Here is a 7,416-nt window from a genome sequence, read left to right on the forward strand (position 1 = left end):
CGGGGTCTCAGTATTCCACATTAGAGGACTGCTGAGTAGCATTTCTGTAAAGGAGATGTCTATTTTGATATGATTCAGGAAACACGTGTAATGTGCAAAGATGCACGTAATTTTACCGATAAGTTCTATCCCCCTACTGCATTCTCTTCTGCTACAAAATCTAAAGGGGACATGGTGTTGTGTAAATGGAAGACGCTGAAGGACGGATGGCTATTGCTAAGACTCTTAATGATGGGAAAAACATTGCATTTATCTCAGCTTATGCTCCTAATGTTTTTATTTTTTATTATTAGTTTTTATTATGATCTTTAAACTCAATTTCTGCTTGATCTCTTAGTGTTAGGGGCAGATTTTAATGCAGTGTGGGACAGCAGCATGGACAGAACCAGTGGAATTGAGGCTAGGGACCAGCATCTGGCAACTGAAACGCTCCAGCAGTGGGCAACCGATATACGCATGGTAGACATCTGGTTCATGCTTACAGTTTTTCTCGACTGCTAAGACACATTTCTCGAAAGTGTCTCTTCTTTTCTCCAAACTGTGAAAACAAAACCCAATTTTCAAGCTACATTCACAAAACCTCGGACTGTTCTTGCAAAACCAAACTCACCTCAGAACAGTTTCATCTGTGAACAAAACTGAACAATGTTGTCAAATCGCGCCCCGAGTCCATCAAAATTAAAAACACGACTGAGCAGTCACTAAACACTACACTGAAAAATAAAAAGCATGATGCTCAGGGCATGAAGCTGTACGAATAAATGTTTTTGTTCACTGCAGGCTAAATGCATGTTGCAAAACGAATAACCTACCCATTTCGACATACATACACTACCATTCAAAAGTTTGGAGTCACTTCTCTTTTGAATCCCAGAGCAAAGTGACCCCAAACTTTTGAACGGTAGTGTACATATGCATATATATTTATATATATGTGATCAGTTGTGAGTTGTTTTGTTTAACTGGTGACACCTGTGCTTTAATTGTGTTTAAACAGGTGCATCACAATGAAAATGTGGTGTCTAAATATGGGAAAAGTGCTTATGGTATCCCCAAAAGAGTGATTGATTCAGTCAGAGGGTTCAGACATCAGGGTTTAGTTTTTTCAGCAGTTGAGAAAAACTGTGACCCATCTTTTAATGACTTTTCATTCAACTCCGGGACACATAAAAACCTTTTCAAGGTTAGATGACATCTTTACCTCAAGGGATCTGATCCAGAATATTCAAAGGGCTCAATACATATTGGTTACTTAGTCTGATCATTAACCAATAAGTTGTTCAATCACTACTCGTGCATCCCCATTAGATGATGGCATCCTCAGATGGCTTTTCAATTCATTACTGTGAGATAAAAAATTCTAGGGTCAGTTTGAGGTTGGTTTCAAAGACTTTTTCGGGATTCAATGTGGGTTCTGTGTCCAGTCCTAGAAAACTATGGGAAGCAGTGAAGGATAAGGAGCAATATTACTTTATACATTTTATTCCTAGGAAACTCAGTCTGATGAAAACAATCACTGACCCTACATGTACTTTTTGTTCACTGAAAGCAAAATGCAGTTTCTTTAGCTACACACTGGAAACCTCCACATACAACTTCTTTTCATGCATGTTTACTAACTTATTTAGACATAGTAAACTTGGAGTAGCCAACTCTCTCTTTTTTTCTTCCCTTTTTCATGTCAATATTTTGAGTCTTGTCTTGTATGTCTTCATGTATAGTTGTTAAAATAAAATTGATCTCAAAAAGAGATTTTGTCCCTGTGCAACTACTAACATAATGTTAGTGTCTGCGTTACTTAGTGCTGACTAAGATAGCGCTACGTGATCCAGTTTTATTTAAAGAAGAGGCTAGTAAGGCTGCTAGTTCAAAGTCAAAGTCAGCTGTATTGTCAATTCTGCAGCATGTACAGGACAAACAGAGAACTGACATTAAGGTTCTCTCAAAACTTGGTGCATGAAATACAAGAATGTAATCTAATAAAGTACAAGTACCATCACGCAAGTAAATAAGACACAATAAAAAGTCAGTGCAATATGTGTGTGTGTGTGTGTGTGTGTGTGAGGGAGGGCAGGGATGAGTTGGATGAAGCTACAGCATCAAAATATACAGAAATAAGAGTATTTGTAAATATGTACTAGTGATGTGCAATTCCACTCATTTAATTTCAGATGTAATACCAAGTAAATACAAACCAGTCTTGGTGAAACTGATGTGATACCGATACTTTACACAGAAACTTAATGTGTTTGGAAAATCACTTTCAAAGCAGCTACGCTGAGGGGAAAGGAAGTGGTAGTTATATTCAAGATAAAGGTTAGTCAAAGGGGTTTAGTCAAGCAAAAGTCTCCATGGGATCAGCAGTGTAGGGCTTTGAATCATTTGAGCATTAAAGAAACATGTACAGTGTGAACTGTTTTAATCTTTAGCCTAATGCAAACAATCACCATCCTTCCTTGAGTGTCTGCAGAAGTTGGGGCAGCAACACCAGGACCAGCGACTTAAAGGAACTGAACCAACTGATCCAGAAGGCAAGCTCTCTGATGACTGACCTGGAGCTCTGGGAGCCGATTGTCCAGAGGAGAATCCTGCAACAGCTGCTGAACAGGACAGATAAAAATGTACACCCTGTATGAACAGACAGAGACTTCTTCAGAATCTGTTGTAATGCAGAAAAGTACAGGTTATTCCTGCCAACAGCAACATTACTGGCACTGAAATGGCTAACATTACTTCATTAATTACTATAATTTTGCTTTTGTGTTTAAGATATAATAAAGGGCTTCCCTTTACGTCGTATCTGAAGGCCTATAAATTATGAATTGTGATTAATTTGGGTTAGGGTGTGTGATATCAGGCAGACAGCAACATGGAGCTGTGGAATCTCTGTGTGTTTGTCTGTCTTTCTGTTTTCCAGCATGTCAGTCTTTCTGACCCATCTCCTGGCACGCTGCAGGACTTCTACAAGAAGCATCTGGGACTCTCTTTGTTTCAGATTTTGGGTTAAAAGCAAAGATGATGCTTTGATGTGTGGGCCAACTCACTGACCTGCCTGGCTAGGCTGAAGTGTAGGATGGTCATCGGGTGGGAGGTGGGAATCACACAGGAAGAACAGTAAGATACTGCAATGTCTTCTATATATATATATATATATATATAACTCTTTCTGTTTATAATCTGCAACACAATCTTAAACTCATCTGCAATGTAGAAAACTGCCATGTTCAGGTTCCATATGTTTATGTCCAGGCAGTAAAAAAGATGATTTATATCACATGGATCCGTGTACAGCAGGCATTAAAATTCCACTGCAGTTAGGAGATGAATCAAAGTGATTTGTGAGGAGAAGCAGCAGTGAACCAAATTGAAAATAAGATCTAAATTCACAGAAAGACTGATTCATCTGCCACCACAGAGACACGCTTTATGAAAAGCTGCCTTTGAAACAGCAGCACTGCATTAATGCAGTCTGATTTGACCCTGGAGTACAATCCAAAGCACCACATGGCTGGATTAATTTTTAATTTACGTTGTCTTTTGAGGATTTAAAAACAGACATTATGTGACTAAAAATGCAGACGTTCTATAATCAGAAGGTTATGCCTGATTGTTTGATTTTTTTTTTTTTCCAACATACCAATGATAGTTCCAACAACTATCACTAGACTTATTAATTCACTTTTTTAATTTTCTTGCTTGATATACATATATATATATATATATATAAATATATATATATATATGTATGTATATAGACATGACAGCATCACACAGTTGCTGCGGATCCTTGATAAGAATCTCCCTTTCCACCACATCCCAAAGCTGCTCCATAAATTGAGATCAGGAGCCTCATTTATCAAACTATGCATAGCAAAGCAAACTAGGTGGCGTCTACTGCGCAAAAAAGAGATGTAGTGCACAAAAACGTTCAGATTTATAACAGCGTGCGCACGTACATCCTACGCCTGTTTCTGTTTATAAATCAGATTCAACTCTAAAGCAGGTGCACGTGAGGGAGCGCCCTCCCACGCCCACATGGTGGCTAGTAATGGTCAGGTGGACGCCTGTAATGAATATTCATCATATCATTTCCATGATGGCTCTGGGGGGAAAAAGAGGGGAATATTAGAATTTTTCCAGGTGTGAGGCAGAGATCCTGATGGACCACATTGACAAACGTATGCATCTGTCTGCCATGCGGGAGATGAAAGTTCCAATCCCACAATGGTGACTCGCTTTGAGAAAAGTATCTGCTAAATGACAGTAATGATGCTGGTAATTTAATCATTTGTTTTAAATCCACAAAATAAATATGTACAGATACATCTGAGCAGTAGCAGTTTATTTAGTGTTAAATAATATTTCTTTCTAGTTGCTGGGTGCTCCAGCTGGGTGGGCGGTGCTCCAGCTGGGTGGGCGGTGCTCCAGCTGGGTGGGCGGTGCTCCAGCTGGGTGGGCAGTGCTCCAGCTGGGTGGGCAGTGCTCCAGCTGGGTGGGCGGTGCAGAGGAACATCATCACTGCTCTTAACCAGGTGGACAAGGAGTTGCGGGAAATAAAGACCGTCTGGACAGAAATTAGAACAACAATAAAAAACATTGTGTAAGAATAAATAAATAAAAGGAAATCCTCCTCTTGTGTGTTTCATTAGCGTAGCATCACTTCTAGACCTCCAGCCTCCAGTCTGGTCCCGCTCTGCTGGAATGAAGGACCAAAGCTACTTTTCACACTGACGGCTACATGCTGGCAGCAGACTGTCATCTTATTTAGCTGGATGGATTTTATAACATGGAAGTTTTGTTTCACAATGACACAACATGTTTTAGTGGTTGAGGTTCTTATAAATATCATCTCCCTTTTTCTTGAAAATCCTGCCCCCCACCCACCCACCCCTGAACTAACTCAGTGGTGACTTTCAGCTATTTATATATTAAATAGCTTTAATGAATAACATGTGGTGTGAAAGGTAATAGTCGATTGTGCACAAATGTCTCACATATCACATCATTTCCTTGATTTTATTCTGTATAGTTGGTGTGGCCGTTTCCTGCTTTTCTAGATTATGTGTGTATGCCTGGGTCAGAGTTGCCATGGAGTTAGGAACATTCTCCCGTCAAGTTTGGTTTTATATCAATCCTAAAAGTTGACTATAATTGCCGTACCCCAGTTTTTGTTACTACTGCCAGCTTTATAAATAAACCCTCAGGTCTACAATGGTGGAGATTGAAATTGGGCAAATTGTCTCAGTATTTCACCAAACCAACTTTTGAACAATGGACAACTGTCAAGCATTTGTCAAGCTTTATGGTATTTAAAAGGGACCCAAAACTGACTCGGGATGGATGGTTGTGGGCCAAAACTAAACATTCACGTTGTAGTTTATGAAATTCAATATGCTTAGCCTATAGCATATTTGTCCAAAATTAAATCTCATACAAAGTAAAGTGTTTTTCACAAGTGTGCACTCTTAGAAGTATTACTATTGAATGTGCCTCTTTATTCATTTCAGCAAACAGTTTTAATATATAACATGTGGTGTGAAAGGTAATAGTGGATTGTGCACAAATGTCTCACATGTCACATCATTTCCTTGATTTTATTCTGTACCATTTCCAGTTTTCCCATTTTCAGTGCGTACACCTGGGTCAGAGTAGCATGGTGTTCGGAATATTTTCCCATCACAGTTTGGTTTTCATAAATCCCAAAAGTTGACTATATTTGGCGTACGCCAGTTTTTGTTCCTACACCAGCTTGATGAATGGGGCACCAGGTGACTTGCAGCGTGGCACAGTGGGTAGAGCGGTCGTCTTGTAGCCTGAGCTTGCCAGTTTGAACCTCGGCCTGTCGAGCTCACTTCGAGATGTCCCTGAGCAACAAACCACAAATTGCTCCTTATGGGTCGTGGTTACACCTTGCATGGCAGCTTCCGCCATCAGTGTGTGTATGTGTGCTTTGGATATCATTCCAGGTACAGTAAAGTGCTATATACAGTAAATACAGACCAGTTACCATTATTGTTGTGGCTTATTCCTGAGTAAGCAAAGTGACATTCTGAGTGCAGACAAATGATTTTTGCAAGAACATCAGAATAATTTTGAGTAGAAAAAAATATAGCTCAAAGAATAACATGAAAGTAAAATAATGTTGGCATCCTTGTTTGATTTATAGTGAGGCTAGCTAGGCTAGCAGCAGCAGGACATACTGTACATTGAAAAAGAGAAGTGCCCAACTGCTGACCAACTTACCACGACTAACAGATGATCAATTCTACCTGTATGTCAGTCAACATGGTGAAAATTATTTGACAGACCTTCCCATGCAATAAATAAATGACTGATTTATGTAATAATATGGGAACTAAATATAAGACTAACTGAAAACGTAATGTAATGAAGTGAAACAAATAAAATGAAACTAACAACTCCTCTTAACTTAGAAACCATCCTTTTAGAAACCACCACAGCAGCTGATCTGGATGACTTTGTCTCAACATGCGATCGGAGTTGTGGCATCATATCGCTACAGCGAGTCAAGCGAGTGTTAACAGAACCGATCAGATGGTTCACCGAAGGCATGTGCACAGGTGTCGCAGCGCAGAGGAGAGAGGTTGAATAAAACAAGAGCAAGTATTGTCCTCGTACATCTACACAGAGGAGAGCAAACATAGAAATTAATTTTTTTGCACAGAATAAAAATTTGTTTGCACAAATTAAGTCATTTGTAACTGATGTGCTTGCAAAAATAATAATAAAAAAAATCCTGAGGATTGAGGCACAATAATAACACCATAGTAACTGTGGAGGCCGTTGGAGTCCAGTGAGTCCATGTTCTAGAAAGCAGGTGGAGATGATCTGAGCTTTGTGACATGGTGCATTATCCTGCTGAAGATGCTGCAATGTGGCCAAAGCAACAATACTTTTTCAAGGCAGCAACTCAACATGTGTATTCTTCTGTTTTATTGTTGCTCCACTGGTTGCATGTTTATTTTAGAATCCATTTTAAATACAATTTTATTTGTTTTTAAAACCCTCCATTTTCTTGTGCCACCATATTCCATTTCACCCTCATACACTCGTCTGTTCTCAAGATCAGTTTACAAGCTGCCTTTACCTTCGCTGTTGCTGCTACCAAACTGTGGAACGCCTTGCCTCTGCACATCATGCAGGCCTCATTGGTTTTAAATCTCTTCTTGAAACCCACCTTTACTCTTTGCCCTTTGACAAACTGTGAGATTTTGACTTTATCTGGTTTCATGTCTCTTCATTTCTTTTCATTTATTAAATTTTATCATTTTTATTTACTTTGCATTTATTCCTCTGTACAGTACTTTGATCCACTGTAGTTATTTTTTAAATTATATCATAAAGAAAGTTTGGGCTTGATAATGATAACTTGATAATTCTCTCTTGAATGCGCTG

Source organism: Melanotaenia boesemani, chromosome 20, assembly GCF_017639745.1.
Source record: "Melanotaenia boesemani isolate fMelBoe1 chromosome 20, fMelBoe1.pri, whole genome shotgun sequence".
NCBI lineage: Eukaryota > Metazoa > Chordata > Actinopteri > Atheriniformes > Melanotaeniidae > Melanotaenia > Melanotaenia boesemani.